Consider the following 17,915-nt stretch of genomic DNA (forward strand, 5'->3'; position numbering starts at 1 on the left):
GGATGGGTTAGAACAGTTAATACGGATTGGAAAGGAAAAATGAATAAAAAATATTAGGTGTATGTACACTTATGCCAGAAGCCTCACTATCTTTAACCCCTTAAGGACACAGCCCGTTTTGGCCTTTAGGCCCAAGTTAATTTTATTATAGCATTTTCGTTTTTTCCCCCTTGCCTTCTAAAAATCATAACTCTTTTATATTTTGATTCACAGACCTCTATGGGGGCTCATTTTTTCAATGACCAATTGCCCTTTGTAATGACATCACTCATTTTACCATAAAATCTATGGCACAACAAAAAAAATTGTGTGGTGAAATTGAAAAGAAAACTACAATTTAGCAAGTTTTGGAAGGTTTCATTTTCACACTTTATGGTAAAATTCAATGTTTCTTAATTCTATGGGTCAATACAATTAAAATGATACCCATGGTTAAATGCTTTGCTATTATTGTACTGCTTTAAAAAAAAAAAAAAAAAAAAAACTTTTTTAACAAAATTATGTTTAAAATCACTCTATTTTGACCACCTATAGCTTTACTCTGGACAGGCGCATTAAACTACCTTCAGCCCAGCCTGGAAATAGAGCCTTTATGTGAAGCAGTGGTGTGTTATCCCACATACTTGGTCACCTGACACCAGGGTCATAAGCGGAAACAGAGCAGAGTGTTGCTCTTGGCATCATTACATGGTATTTTGGCCTTATTAGCCACTTATTATAATATCCATTGAATGTATTTTACATAACAAATAAACAGTGACCAAACAGACAAAAAAATAAATAAGGAACACCACCCCGCTGAACAAGAAAGTCATTCCGAAACAGACATCGAAGTGGGCATTCTCATGGTGTCTAGGTGTGCTGCTGTAACCATAGTCTCTGGTACTTATATGCAGTTTTCAGGGACTTGTGCAGTGCCCCATGCCCCCTAGATTATCTTTAATATTCATTACCCCTCCACCAGACTTCTGAACACATTTTTCTCATTTTTTTTTCTGTTGCTGTTTTGTTTTATTGCCTTTTAACAAAATGTGCTATTGTGTTATTTTGTGTGTTATAATAAATAAAGATTTGAATATTTTCTCTGCTGCAACATTATTGTTGATTGTAGGTTGTTGTTCTGTATCAATCCCTAGTCAGACTTCATATAGAATATTGTGTTCAATTTTGGGCACTTGTATCTAAGAAGGATATGGCTGAATTGGAGTGGGTAATACAGTTGAGGTAAATAAAGGAATTGGTGGATTAGAGTACCAAGAGAGCAGGGGCGTAGCTAGAAATCACAGGGCCCTGATGCGAAAAGTTGTCCTGGGCCCCCCTATCCCTCAATGACACGCTTCCCCAATCCCTGACAAACTCCTTAGCCAGCCTCGACCACACAAATATAATAATGAATGACAGGCAGGGCCGTACTGGGGCCAAAAATAAGCCCAGGCATTTTAAAATAAGCAGCCCATTTTTATCGTGGGGGTCCGACTGCTTAGACCCCCACCAATCACCTTGGTTCAAGTGGCTCTCCAGCTGCAATAAAGCTACAACTCCCATTGTGTCTGGAGATCCTCAGGCATTATGGAAGTTGTTGTTTTGCAATAGCTGGAGAGCCACAGATTGGATCATACAGAACACACAGTGATATCAGTGACCTGAGTGACATCTTCTCTGTTGTCTTCTCTTTCTCATCTTGTCCGAGCACCAGGTCTTCATCATTGATTCCTCAGCTTGTAAGCAGATCCTCATTCTCTATATAAAGACATTAATCATTATAACCCTGCCAAATACTGGGTCCCCTGAATATAATATTGCCAAACACAGTACCTCCTGAATATAATACCGCTACCACTGTACCCTCTAAATATATTATTGCTACACTGTGCCCCCTGAATATAATACTGCCACCCACTGTACCCTCTAAATATATTATTGTTACACACTGTACCCCCTGAATATAATACTGCCACCACTGTACCCTCTAAATATATTATTGCTACACACTGTACCCCCTGAATATAATACTGCCACCACTGTACCCTCTAAATATATTATTGTTACACTCTGTACCCCCTGAATATACTGCCACCCACTGTACCCTCAAAATATATTATTGCTACACACTGTACCCCCTGAATGTAATACTGCCACCCACTGTTCCCATAATAATACTGTCACACAGTGTTTCTTCTTAGTCCGGCTGAATCCCACCCCTGCACTGTCCTCCTCCAGGCTTCTCAGCCCGCTAAGTCTTTACCTAAGACCATCCTCAGTCTCCTTCTCATCACCTCATACACCACCACCCAGCCCCCCCATTCACCATCCTCAGTCTCCTCATCATAGACTTTTCATTGTGACTTTTGCGTTAAAAGATTTTTCAAAAAGAATATATTAAGACTACATTCACACCATGTTTTGTACATACGGGTGCCGAGTCCGGCGGGGGGAGGGGCAAACCGGGCGCCCCGTGACTCCATTTACTTTAATGATCCGACTGGAGTCAAACGGTGACTCCGGTCGGCTCAGTTTTGACCCTTATGCGGTTTTGGACCGGACCTAAAACCGTAGTATACTATGGTTTTAGGTCCGGTCCAAAACCGCATACAGGTCAAAACTGAGCTGACCGGAGTCATCGTTTGACTCCGATCAGATCATTAAAGTAAATGAAGTCACGGGCTGATCCGGCTGGGGTACGGGAGCGCCCGGTTTGCCCCTCCCCCGCCAGACTTGGCACGCGTATGTACAAAACATGGTGTGAATGTAGTCTTAATATATTCTTTTTGAAAAACCTTTTAACGCAAAAGTCACAATGAAAAGTCTATAAACAGCATCTGAGACAAACTATGCGACAAATGTACACCACAAAACCAGGGTAAAACCAATGATAAATTCCTCCTTGGTATATAGCTTAGTGAGGGACATTTGCCCTAAGATCCAGCAATTACAGATAATGGAGATTTCTTGTCTCATCTTTCTTTAGCATAGGTAGGAAATATGCAGCGGTATGCAAGTTATTCTACTGTTAAATGTGTATTGTCTCTACATGCAGTAGTTTACTACTGTTCAATAAAATAATTTTAGAGAGATTTGATAAAATTATCCTTTCTGTGGTTTGCATCCCTTAAATAAGTCACACATTGAAATAATGTATTATGGAAATATACTTAATTGTTTCCTCAATGCTTTTATTAATGAGTTAATTCATCATAAGCCCGGTAATAATAGGAATATTTTAGGAAACCTTTAATAATCACTTGACCCCTAATCAATATGAAGAAAGTAGAATGGAGGTTTTCCCTGAAGATATAATTAAATTGGCTCAAAATTGCATTAAGTTAAAAAAAAAAAAAAGAAAGAAAAAACGTGCATATTTCATTATACATACCCCATGAGATGACTTGTGATAAAACACATACATTACAATATAGAACATCATTATAAAATAAGGGGATATAGTTCAACCAGAAAAAAGGATCATAATAATTCTCATAAAAAATTATTTTACACCCCCGATTTATAATTATTGATGCTTGCGTCCAATAGCCTGAAATCTCCAACTTGGTTCCATATTACTATTATTGATTTTACATTTACAGTGGCAACAGACATTTTTAACAGGACATAAATGTAAAAAGGCACATATATGGAAGGAAAAATAACCAGAAACAGGGTTGAAGAATTGGCGGGTCATTAACCGAGTCATTAGAGGTCAATAAGTATAAATAGTGATAGCATATTGTACATGTAATGGTCAAGAATGCACTGAATATTTAAAGTATATAGCTAAAAAGTACAACATCGCCATAAGCACTGGTGAAAGAAAAAAAATGGCTTTTACATGGTGCTCCTTTTGTCTTCATGCAAATTAATTGATTCATATTTGTCAAACTACACTGTAGATAGCCTATGAAACTACCAAAGATAACGTCAATAGTAAATAAGCAGTAACTTGTCAAAAGGAATCTGTATATCATAATAAAAGTTACTAGGAACAGAGGACAAATTGCTACATAAATAAGGTTCGGGAGCGGATATAAAATCTAGTGTTGCTCACGAATATTCGAAATTCGAATATTCGTCGCGAATATCTCATATTCGTGAATTCACGAATATTCGCGAATATTCGTGAATTCACAAATACGAATATTCGTTTTTTTGTTTGTTTTTTAACCACAGAGCACATTGTAGTGATCTCCTTCGATGGATACATGCAATACTTGTTTCATTAGAGACCCTGAGGTGAGATCCTGATTCCTGAGGTGATTATTTGGTTTATGCGAATATTCGCAATGCGAATATTTGCCATTAGAATATTTGTGAATATTTTCTACGCCCTTCTGATGCTTGTCAGCCAATAAGAGTTCTGCAAACACAGTTGTCAGAGGTTAGCAACCTCCCCAGCAACCAATAGAAAGTTGCCCGCCCGATCGTTATATAAGATCACTCCCAACATGTTGGATTATATAGTAGTATATAGTTTAGGTCAGTGTTTCTCAACCAGAGGTGCCTCCAGCTGTTGCAAAACTACAACTCCCAGCATGTTGGACTACGAAATACCGCAAATTCGAATATTGCATATGCCGCTCATCACTATAAGTAGTATATGTCAGTGTTTCCCAACCAGGGGTGCCTCCAGCTGTTGCAAGACTACAACTCCCAGTAGGCTGGACTATATAGTAGTGGATAGCTCAGGTCAGTGTTTCACAACCAGAGTGCCTCCAGCTGTTGCAAAACTACAACTCCTAGCATGTTGGACTACGAAATACCGCAAATTTGAATATTGCATATGCCGCTCATCACTATACAGTAGTATATGTCAGTGTTTCCCAACAAGGGGTGCCTCCAGCTATTGCAAAACTACAACTCCCAGTAGGGTGGATTATATAGTAGTGGATCGCTCAGGTCAGTGTTTCACAACCAGAGTGCCTCCAGCTGTTGCAAAACTACAACTCCCAGCATGCCCGGACTGCCCTTGGCAAATTTTTTTGAGGGCCACCTGCGCTCACTAATTTATTTACCACCGCTGCGCAGAAGTCCACGACAATGGCAAAACTCACGGAACGCAGCCCTGTGATGTCAGGCCTAAATTATTAATTATGCTAAACAGCATGGCTGGTATTTTTTTTTTTATAAGAAAGGTGGCGACCCTACCTATACACCTGTGTTTCCCAACCAGGGTGCCTCCAGATGTCAAGCTGTCCAGGCATGCTGGGAGTTGTAGTTTTGCAACAGCTGGAGAAACACTGTTTGGGAAACACTGCTATCTGATCTTATATCATAATTTTAAAGGGGTACTCCGGTGAAAACCTTTTTTTCTTTCAAATCAACTGGTGCCAGAAAGTTAAACAGATTTGTTAAATACTTCTATTAAAAAAATCTTAATCCTTCCTGTGCTTGTTAGCTGCATGAATACTACAGAAGAAATTCTGATGACATCATGCCCACAGTGCTCTCTGCTGACATCTCTGTCCATTTTAGCAAATATAAAGCAAGGGCAGCATGGTGGCTCAGTGATTAGCACTGTTACCTTGCAGCACTGGGGTCGTGGGTTCAAAATGCTGCATGCGGTTGCCGCCCCCTCCCACCGCCGTATGCGGGAACCGTACTTGTAAAACGCAGTGTGAACCCAGTTTATCCTCACTCTTGCTTAAATTACTTCCAACCATATTGCTGCTGGCTTCAGGAAATAATTTGCATACAGGAGGAGGTATAAGAGGAGAACTACAACTCCCAGCATGACATGTCTTTTATTATGTGATATCAGAGAACATTACAGGAGGAGGTATAAGAGAACTACAACTCCCAGCATGTCCGGACTGTTATTATGTGATATCAGAGGATATTACAGGAGGAGGTATAAGAGAACTACAACTCCCAGTATGTCCGGACTGTTATTAGTGATATCAGAGGATATTACAGGAGGAGGTATAAGAGAACTACAACTCCCAGCATGTCCGCGAGTGGCAATTGTTTTCGCGATTATTTTCGCATTGCGAAAATTCGCAATGTTAAAAAAACGGCACGAATATAACGAATATGCGCATTTCACGAATATAGGACAAATATTCATCCTCATATTCGCGAAATATCGCAAATTCGAATATGGCATATGCCGCTCATCACTAATAAAATCATTCTGAGTGAAAATCTTTTTTAAAGAGTACCTGTTTTAGAAAGGCCACTCTATTATTTAGACACGGACTTTGTTAAATTTCCATCATAGACTGTACATACTATCCACCTTCTTTGAAATGACCACTGCTTTAGAACAATGACCATCCTCCTGAAAATGTACTAGAAATCTGGGTCAATTTGTGCCAAGTACTGCCTTACATGACTTGTGCATTACTTATTATGTGTTTTAGACACTTTTTAGCTGGGTCCAACAAAAGGTGCATGGCCTTGGTAAATGAGTGTTTCTCAAGTGCGGTCCTCAAGACCCCCCCAAAAGATTGTGTTTTCAGAATTTCCTTAGTCTTTCACAGGTGATATAATTGTGGTGATGCCTAAATTTACTGACCATAATTATATCATCTGTGAAAGACTAGGGAAATCCAGAAAACATGACCTGTTCGGGAAGTCTTGAGGACCTCGCTTGAGAAAAACACTGACTTAAATGCTTTAAAGAGTGTGCATAATTCTGGTTTGAAGTATGCCAAGTAATAGTTGTAATGTTGGATCTGGTTCTGTCAGAAGAGTTAATTTCTCCTGAGGCTGATGCATTCTGTGTTGCTGTAACAACACTCGGGGGAATCAGGGGACTTGGCAGACAGGCGAATTATACCTTAGCATCCATTCCCTTCTCAGGTGAGATGTCTATCTATCAATCTAAATGTATAGATTCAGCAGCACACCCAAAGATATTCGGTGCAAAATAGCAGAGCTTTATTGGCCCATGTTCACAGTGCAACGGTTTCGACGGTATCACACCGCCTTTATCAAGCATGGTATACAAGTGCTCAAGGGTGATATTATATAGGGTGTAACATCTCATCAGACAATTTACCAATAAACAGAACAATATACATACAATATAAAATGTGCCAATATCATGTACATCCATCGTATAAGATAACATAGAATAAAATCCTAGTTCAGTGCAATATGATACAATAATGTGTGTATCACGATCATCATTCATCAGAGTGTAAAATACAATGCATTAATTAAGTCTGTGTGTAACAGTGCTAATTTAAAACAACATTGCTATGGGGACGGAACCACGCTCACCTTCACATGTATATCCGTCATCTCAGCGTTCTCTTCCGTATTGTGAGTCATGTGACTCACCTCTAGGAAAAGTTACTGAGTTGCCCATAGCAACCAATCAGATGGCTTCTTTCATTTTTGAAAAGGTATCTGAGAGATGAAAGAAGCGATCTGATTTGTTGCTATGGGCAACTCAGCAACTTTTTCTCTGGTCAGGTTTTGATAAATCTCTCCCTACGTATCTGTATGTGTGCCAAAACATAAAAAATGAAAAGCTGTGTGTGAATGGCTATATGTGCATATAAACAAATAGTAAAAAATGCATTGATAACCGCAAAGTGTGTATATTGCATAAAGGTGTAAAAATAGTTAAAATGTGATAAGCCTAATAAAAGGCTGTATGTGATACATGAATAAAATGATTAACAATCACAGTATAGACATGAATAAACTTAATGTGAAAAAATATATAGTGAAGAATAATAAAAAATAAAAGATAATAAAAAATATAGAAAAATATTGAATCTGTGTTAAGTATACGTGAATGTGAATATGTACCCAACTATGTGTATATCCACACGGGATATAGTTCTATGTGTGGTGTCATAAATGAAGTATGCAAGTTATTCTAGTGTGATAGGTGTCATGTGTGTATGTGTTAGGAGTTAGTAGTTAGGAGTAGCCGTATTAGTCCAGTGATACAGAAAGCAAAATCATTGGTAGTTGCAGTATCTTGTAATACCTTTTTTATTGGACTAACAAGATTTTGTAGAGACAAGCTTTCGGGATTCCTCCCTTTTCATTTTGGCTTCAAATGTCTTAGCCAAAATTATAGTTTTTTATGACTCCAAGAACAGAGGACTTAATGTGGATTTAAGCTTCTTATCCCATTATCAAAATTTCCTATAACCTTTGCTAAACTGTCTTCCCTCTCCCTGCTCTAACACCATCACACCCCTGCTCCCCCTCCCCTGTCTAAGTCTTATCTTCAGTCTATGGTTCTGTAGTAAAATTGTCCTTTCTCCTCTGTCCAGCGTAACCACCATTCTCACCTCTGCTTTCCAGCCCCCCCGCCCCCCCCAGGGCCGGACTGGCCTATCGGGATACCGGGAAGATTCCCGGTAGGCCGCTTCCCCCATGGGCCGGCCAGCAGTGCTGTGTAAGTAACTTGGGGCCTGTGTAGGAGCTGGAGGCAGAAAAAGCTCTCTGCCTCCGGCTGTTTACATAATTTTGCACAAGTCGGTCTGCTCGCCAGAGGCCCCTCCCCCAGATGACGAGCAGTGTGGCTTCCTTAGTTACAGTGGCCGCGTAATGACAGGGCTGGCGTCACTGCGCAGGCCTGCCACTGAGGAGGGCAGGAAAATCACTTGCTGCTTGAAAGGCTGTTATTGCGTGTGGGGCTGGCCGGGTGACTGGTGCTTCAGTGCGATAATCTCCCCTCCCCTGGCCTGCCGGCTTGCTTCTGATAACACGTGCGCAGGACCCCAGTCACAAACCTTTGTTATTGATGGCGCTCCTGGGACAGCTGAACTCTCCTGTGAGGTCGCGTGGGGGAGTCAGGCCCGGGCACTGAAGATATCTTCACTCTGTAAGTGCCCTTGTATGTAAGGGAAGGGGGGCAGTGTTTGCAATATATATATATATATATATATATATATATATATATATATATATATATTTATTTATACACACACCAGTGTTTTCCAGAGTGCCTCCAGCTGCAAAACTACAGTTAGCCATGCTGAGAGTTGTAGTTTTACAACAGCTGGAGGCACCCTGGATGGGAAATGCTGATGTGTGTGTGTGTGTGTGTGTGTGTGTGTAAATATACACATACATGTACATACTGTGTGTATATATATATATATATATATATATATATATATATATATATATATATACATACACAGTGTGTGTGTGTGGAGATATATATGTGTATGTATGTATGTATATATTTACACACATCAGCATTTCCCAACCAGGGTGCCTCCAACTGTTGTAAGGGCATGCTGGGAGTTGTAGTTTTACAACAGCTGGAGGGACCCTGGTTGGGAAATTCTGATGTGTGTGCGTGTGTAAATATACACATACATACACATATATATCTCTACACACACACACACGGTGTATATATATATGTAATAACCCCCCATTCATGGAGAATATATATATATATATATATATATATATATATATGTAGTTTCTCAAAGAAATTCAGCACTTCTTTACCACTCTGTTCTTCCTAGCAGATATTCACAACAATGGCGCAGCATTCCAATGCAAAGAAATGAGCATTTATTTTCTCATGTCACACAAAAACAGCAACGTTTCAGCTCCTCAATGGAGCCGTTTTCAAGCATGATTGAAAAAGGCTCCATTGAGGAGCTGAAACATTTCTGTTTTTCGTGTGACATGAGAAAATAAATTCACGTTTTTTGCACTGGAATGCTGCGCCATTGTTGTGAATATATATATATATATATATATATATATATATATATATATATATTTTGTATGGTGGTATTGTTCTGTTCTGGTATGGCGGTAATATTCATTTATTGTATGGGGTATTGTTCTGTTCTGGTATGGCGGTTTTATTCAGTCATTGTATGGCGGTATTGTTCTGTTCTGGTATGGCGGTAATATTCATTTATTGTATGGGGTATTGTTCTGTTCTGGTATGGCGGTAATATTCATTTATTGTATGGGGTATTCTGTTCTGGTATGGCGGTAATATTCATTTATTGTATGGAATATTCTGTTCTGGTATGGCGGTTTTATTCATTCATTGTATGGCGGTATTGTTCTGGCATGGCGGTGTTATTCATTTATTGTATGGGGTATTGTTCTGTTCTGGTATGTCGGTAATATTCATTTATTGTATGGGGTATTGTTCTGTTCTGGTATGGCGGTAATATTCATTTATTGTATGGGGTATTGTTCTGTTCTGGTATGGCGGTAATATTCATTTATTGTATGGGGTATTCTGTTCTGGTATGGCGGTAATATTCATTTATTGTATGGAATATTCTGTTCTGGTATGACGGTTTTATTCATTCATTGTATGGCGGTATTGTTCTGGTATGGCGGTGTTATCCAGTCATTGTATGGCAGTATTATTCTGTTCTGGTATGGCGGTGTTATTCAATCATTGTATGGCGGTATTGTTCTGTTCTGGCATGCTGTTGTTTTTCAGTCATGTATAGTGGTATTGTTTTTTTCTGGTATAAGTGTTATTCAACCATTGTATGGAGTGTTGTTCACAAAAAATAGCAAATTTTTGGTATCTTTTTAAACCATAAAAAAATGTATTAAAAGCGATCAAAAAGTTTGAACAAAACAAAACGTGGTACCAATAAAAATATCAGATCACGGCACAAAAAATGAGCCCTCATACCGCCCCGTACCCATAAAATTAAAAAGGTTATCGGGGTCAGAAGATGACAATTTTAAACGTATAAATTTTCCTGCATGTAGTTATGATTTTTTTCAGAAGTACGACAAAATCAAACCTATATAAATAGGGTATCATTTTAACCATATGGACCTACAGAATAAAGATAACATGTCATTTTTTACCGAAAAATGCACTGCGTAGAAACGGAAGTCCCTAAAAGTTACAAAATTGCATTTTTTTTTCAATTTTAACGCACAATGATTTTTTTTCCCGTTTCGCCATAAATTTCTGGGTAAAATAACTGATGTCATTACAAAGTAGAATTGGTGGCACAAAAATAAGCCATTGTATGGATTTTTAGGTGCAAAATTGAAAGAATTATGATTTTTTTAAAGATAAGGAGGAAAAAACGAAAGTGCAAAAACAGAAAAACACTTGGTCCTTAAGGGGATAAGAGTAATAAATGGGTCCATTCCTTCTGTCATTTACATTGTGGCTGCAGCCATTGACAAGTGGGGCTGATATGCAGTAATTTCCAGGGCTGGTTTTTATCCCCAGTCCGGCCCTGCCCCCCCCCCCCCCCTCACCCTTATCTGTATTTATCATCCTATAGCTATACAATTTATGGCCCAACTTAATGTCCATTCTCCACATATGTTGTTTTAACCCCTGCATATTTTGTGAGATAGAACGTGTGTTTTCTTCTTGTGAGCTCAGAAATGCTTATGACTTGACAAAGGGAGGAATCCCGAAAGCTTGTCTCTACAAAATCTTGTTAGTCCAATAAAAAAGGTATTACAAGATACTGCAACTACAGATGATTTTGCTTTATATATATATATATATATATATATATATATATATATATATATATATATATATATATATATATATCTCTCAAATCATAACATGGTTAAATTCCGTGTGAGTGTTCATGATCCGTCCCCAAGACAATTGATGCTTCAAATTCTAGAATATAACAAATGCTTCATGTTCTAGAATATAGAAGAAAAGAAAAAGACAGTGTAAATATTAAATGAATAATGTAGTAATATATCACTATATTAAAAACCTGATATCTGTTATGCATTATATATTGGAGCAGTTACAGTAAAAACCACATTTAGACCAGGAGGGTGGAGAGTGTCTAACTCATAAATCCAATATAGTTCCCTCTTTTTCAAACCACTATCCCTTTCACCTCCTCGTTTAGATATTGGAACATGATCTATTATGGTGAAACAGAATTCATGTTTTGTGTGTCCTGCCTCAACAAAATGTTTGGACACTGGCAAATCCAGTCTGCCTTTCCTAATGGAATACCAGTGTTGGTTGAGGTGGGTACGGAAATCAAGTGTTGTTTCACCAATATAGAAATGTTGGCAGAGACAGTGCATAAATAACAAATGTACAGGTTAAAAAATACTTCAATTTATATTCTCTATGTGTCCTGGGATGAACAAACACATCACTTTTGTTCATCCTTGGACAAATCACACATGAGCTACATGGATATGAGCCTTTTCGATTGACAGCACTTTTTTGCCTACCACTTAACTCTGGAGACACTTCTGTTTTCATCAACTTGTCTCTCAGACTCGGGGGCTTCCTATAGTACCTGGAACTCTGGGATTCCAGATGGCAATTCCTAAGGACCGACCAGTGCTTGTGAATACTTCTAGCAATTTTGTCAGATTTGTGGCTATAGGTGAATTCAAATGCTATCCTTAAAGTGGTAGTCACATTTTTCTATCTATGTATTAAATCTGTATGGTCCGTAGCTAGGACCTTTCTTTTACTCTCCTGGAGAAGGCCACGGGGGTAGCCTCTCCGTGCAAAGTTCTCAGTCATTCCATCCAGTGCTGGCTCCACTTTCTCTTCCATACCCACCACACGGCGGACCCTCATCATCTGACTCAATGGGAGGGATCAAACCATGGGGCGGTGATAGTGGCTGTCAAACCTCAACATGGAATTGCTGTCTGTAGGTTTTACATACAAATTTGTCGTAAGGTGGTCTCCTTCTATGTATACCGTAGTATCCAGAAATTCAAATTAAAAAGAAGTCATCTATGTACTGCCACCACCCCAGCACATGGCAGAAGTCGTGGCTCACATAGACAAACTTTTCTTCCAGGGCTGCCATGAACACAATGGCATACGTAGGTGCCACATTTGTGCCCATGGCAGTCCGGGATAGCTGTAAATAAAATTTGTCATTAAACATAAAGTACTTTTGTCTCAGTACAATTTCCAAGAAGGTTAGAATAAATGTACATTTCTCTGGAGAAATATCCATCTCAATGGCTCTCCGTACAGCATCAAGACCTGACTCACATGGTATGGACGTGTACAGTGATGTTACATCTAGAGATGCCACAATAGTATTTTCAGGGATTTTGATTGACTCGATCGGTTTCAAAAAGTCTGCCATATCTCTAATACTCCATTTCTTTATGTATTACCAAGATTCACAAATCACTTATGGACCCTCCAGGTAGACCTATTGTCTCCGGGAGGGGTCGATTACTAGTCAAATTTCAATTTTTTTTGATAAAATTTTAAGACCTTATGCTGTTAGCTCTAAATCATACATTAGAGATATGGCAGACTTTTTGAAACAGATCAAGTCAATCAAAATCCCTGAAAATACTGTTTTGGCATCTTTAGATGTAATATCACTGTACACGTACGGAGAGCCATTGAGATGGATTTTTCTCCAGAGAAATGAAATTTTACTGAGACAAAACTACTTTATGTTTTATGACAAATTTTATTTTCAGCTATGGGCACAAATGGGGCACCTATGTATGCCAATGTGTTCATGGCGGCCCTGGAAGAGATGTTTGTCTATGTGAGCCACCACTTCAGCCATGTGCTGGGGTGGTGGCGTTAAATAGACAACATATTTTTAATATGGACAGGTACTGAAACACAATTACATAATTTCTTTCACATTTTAAATCAAGTGAATGAATGTATCCGGTTTACTTTAACTTCATCTTTTATTTCAGTACAATTTCTGGATACTATGGTATACATATAAGGAGACCACCTTACGACAGATATGTATGTAAAACCTACAGACAGCAATTCCATGTTGTTGAGGTTTTACAGCCAGCATTGGTCCCTCCCATCGAGTCAGATGATGAGACTCCGCTGTGTTGTGGGTATGGAAGAGAAATTGGAGCCAGCACTGGATGGAATGATTAAGAACTTTGCACAGAGAGGCTACCCCTGTGGCCTTCTCCAGGAGAGTAAAAGAAAGATCCTAGCTATGGACCATACAGATTTAATACATGGACAGAAAAATGTGACTACCACTTTTAGGATAGCATTTGTATCCACCTATAGCCACAAATCTGACAAAATTGCTATGAGTATTCATAAGCACTGGTCGGTCCTTATGAATTGCCATCTGGAGATCCCAGAGTTCCAGGTACCCCCTTATGTCCTATAGGAAGCCCCTGAGTCTGAAAGACAAGTTGATGAAAACCAACGTGTCTCCAGAGTTAAGTGGTAGGCAAAACTAGCTGACTGTCAAAAACCAACATCAACTAATCCCTCATGAGTGCCAGGGTGGACTAAACAATAATTCCAAAACCCTTTGGAGGGCTAACCCTCCTCGGGGACTAGTACCCTTCTCAAGGTCTCATTAAAAGCACTCTTTTATTGGTATGCTTTAAAACCATATATTAGTGAATGGATTTAAACAGTGATTGAAACTTTCAGAGACTCTCTATGGTGTAGGATAATAGAGACGTATCTGAAATGTAAAGGGTCAGTACGCCCGTAATTACTGTTCACACCTGACACTAGCTTATAAAGTCCCTGCACCTCCCACACTTCCCTGCCGGATCTTCAGTGCCCCTAGCCTGAGATAAAGCATTCCCTATAGCCTGTTAGCCTTACCCGTGTATCCAGACCTTCCGTTATTAGACTCTGAACCTTTGCCGCCTGCCTTGACCTTCTGCTATGTTTGACTACACCACTGTCTTGTCCTTCGGTCCCTCGCCTTGCCCAGCTACCTGTGGGGTCGAGCCGTGTCGGGGTAGCAACCTGAGTGTCACCTGCCGCAGCAAGCCCATCCTGCCTTGCGGCAGGCTCTGGTGAAAACCAGCGGCATCTTAGACTCCGCTCCCCGATACGGTCAGTGTCATCAGCCACTCAGGTTAGAGGATCCACATCCAGCTTCGTTACAACTAATTTATGTATTGCCCGTTTGAGCAGTGACGATCCCTGACCCTGCCCCACAGTCTGATGCCGTTCTCGGCTTCAGAGTCGGTGATGTGCATGCGCAATCACCGGCACTGATCACATGACTTTGGGCCGGGCTAGAGGTGAGTCAAATGACACACAATACGGAAGAGAACACCAAGATGGCGGATATACATGTGAAGGTGAGCGCGGATCCGTCCCCATAGCAATGTTGTTTTTAATTAGCACTGTTACACACAGACAGCTGGCACTTAATTAATGCACTGTATTTTACACTGATGATCGGGATACGCACATTATTGTATCATATTGCACTGAACTTGCACTTTTTTCTATGTTATTTTATACGATGGGTGTACATATTATTGGCACATTTTAATGGATTTTTTGTATGTTGTTCTGTATATTGGTTAATTGTCTGATGAGATGTTACACCCTATATAATGTTACCCTTGAGCGCTTGTATACCATGCTTGATAAAGACAGTGTGATACCGTCAAAATGTTGCACTGTGAACATGGGCCAATAAAGCTCTGCTATTTTACACCGGATATCTTTGGGTGTGCTGCTCAATCTATACATTTGGAATCTACGTATGCGGTCTGCGACTGGGACTGCGTGTCTTGCTGCCTGAACCCCTCTCCTTGAGGATACCTTCACGATTGTGCTGCCTACCCTGTTGTTTTTTATCTATCTACTGTACAACCCCCAACCCATGATTAGCAACAGCTGGGGGCACCCTGTTCCTAAATTACAACTACCATCATCTTGGAAGTTGTAGTTTAGCAACAGCCAGGGAAGCTCGCTTATTTCCCACCGCCTGGCCGCATGACTACAACTCCCAGCATGTCCTCCCTGTAAAGGCATGCTTGGAGTTGTAGTTGTAAGGTGCGGGTAGGTGACAAGCACTCCGCTCCACTCACCGGCCGGAAACCATGAATAAAATACTACGGCACTGTAATTTCATATTTCTCTCCTGAAGCTATGATTGGCCGAGACCCCGAGGGGTCTCTGCCAATTACAGCTTCAGGAGGGAAATATGAAACTTTAGTGCCGTAGTTTCATATTTATAGTAGCTGGCCTGGGAGTGGAGAGCTTGTCACCTGCCCACACCTCACAACTACAACTCCCAGCATGTCCTTACTGTAAGGGCATGCTGGGATTTGTAGTCATGCAATGCAGGTGACAAGCGCTCCGCTTCCCGGCAGGCTATCATAAATATGAAACAACGGCACTTTTGTTTCATATTTCCCTCCTGAAGCTGTGATTGGCCGAGACCCCTCGACCAATCACAGCTCCGGGCAGGGAATATGAAATTACAATGTTGTAGTATTATATTTATGGTTCCCGGCTGGCTGGCTCCGCTCCCCACTGCCAATCGCATCTATCACCCACTGCCCCTCGCATATACCACCCGCCGCCCGCAGTATGCCACCACGTCGCCCCCCCATATACCACCAGCTGCCCGCATACACCACCTGCCCCGCATATACCACTCGCTGCCCGGCAGTATTTAACACCCGCCAGCTAGCAAGACTACAACTCCCAGCATGTCCTCACTGTAAAGGCATGCTGGGAGTTGTAGTCTTACAACAGCGGGTGGTATATGCGGGCAGACAGTGATCGATGCGGGCAGCCAGCAGCTGTTAGATGCAGCCGGGACTTTACACTGATTTTTGTAAGCCAAGTTTTTTTTGGTGTAGATTTGTGACTTTATAACCTACTTGCGACTTTTTTGCAACTTTTTAACAAAAGTCGCAGTTAGTAAATCCCTGCCTACAGCTAAGCAAAACACAGATTTCATGTAAAACAGCTGGATTGTGAGCAATCGTGCAGGCCGGCGTACAACTAAAAGTGGCACAAAAGTCGCACATTCAACTTTTTTTGCGCCAAATATACACCAAAAACCCAGTGTAAATCCCTTGATGAATTCCTCGTACATGTTTGACTGCTGCTTAGTTCAAACAAGGGACATGGGATGCCCTTTCTTATGATCTGTGGGGATATTAAAGGGGTACTACGCTGAAAACATCTTACCCCCTAGCCAAAGGATAGGGGAATTGAAGTTAGATTTCGGGGATTTTGCCTCTGGGGATGAGATCTTCTCTGCGGCATTCCTGTCATTTGGTGTGAGGAGCGAACTCCGCTCAGTGCCCGATGACTGGCAATGCAACCCACCACGCCCCCTAGATTCACATCTATGGGTGGAGGCGTGACGGCTATGTACTATCACGTCACGCCCACTCCCATAGACATGAATGGAGGGGGCGTGGCGTGACATAGGGGTCGTGTTCCAGAAGCCGCCGCTGCCGGCCTGTAGATCACGGGGGTTCTCAGCGGCAGGACCCCGCGATCCAACATCTTATCCCCTATACTTTGGATAGGGGATAAAATATTTTCAGTGGAGTACCCCTTTAAGGAGGTTCTGCCTATACATGGCTAGACTTTTCTGGAACATCTGAAAGGTGGTAGGATAGATAAAGATTTGGGGAATTTGGAGGCCATATTCCTTGAACAATTTCAGAACTATATTTACGTGTTAAATGGTAGATAATTTGCAATTGGGGAGCGTTGTTGACATGAAGGGATATTCATGGTCATCAAAAAAGTTTTCGTATGGGAAATTTGTTAAAGTAACATCCATATGAATGTTATACCTCCAACAATAAATCGGCTTTTAGAAAGATGACACAATTAGTTCACTCCAAAATATATACACCAATAAACAGAACCAATTATGTAAAATATTGAGTTTATTGAACATATATCAAAAAATCTCACATACATTTAAAAACAAAGGCACTGGAGTGACAGGTACAGAAAAGTGGAGTGGGAGTGGGTAGCAGCTATACATGGATTACAGTGCAAAGAATGGTAAACAAGCAAATAGCAGCAAAATCTCCAAGGAAATATCCAGGGATCAGTGATATAGCCACAAATTACAATAGGACAATATAAGAGATATACATGCTTAACCCCTTAACGACGCAGGACATAAATGCATGTCCTGGTGAGCTGGTACTTAACGCACCAGGACGTACATTTACGTCCTATAGATAACCGCAAAGCATTGGAGCGATGCTTGCGTCATGTGCGGCACGTC

At 40.5% G+C, this 17,915-nt stretch overlaps 1 long non-coding RNA gene across 1 annotated transcript in view; it reads right to left on the reverse strand.

Annotated features, from left to right (window-relative positions):
- Positions 1–7,261, reverse strand: part of LOC130360642 (uncharacterized) — a 77,345-nt gene extending 70,084 nt beyond the window's left edge. The window contains exons 1-2 of the long non-coding RNA XR_008890742.1: positions 7,219–7,261; positions 1,644–1,740 (exon numbers count right to left, since the gene is read on the reverse strand). This is a non-coding gene — a long non-coding RNA (uncharacterized LOC130360642). The remainder of the gene's footprint in view (positions 1–1,643; positions 1,741–7,218) is intronic.
- Between the last annotated feature and the right edge of the window lie 10,654 nt (positions 7,262–17,915).

Source organism: Hyla sarda, chromosome 3, assembly GCF_029499605.1.
Source record: "Hyla sarda isolate aHylSar1 chromosome 3, aHylSar1.hap1, whole genome shotgun sequence".
NCBI classification, from domain to species: Eukaryota; Metazoa; Chordata; class Amphibia; order Anura; family Hylidae; genus Hyla; species Hyla sarda.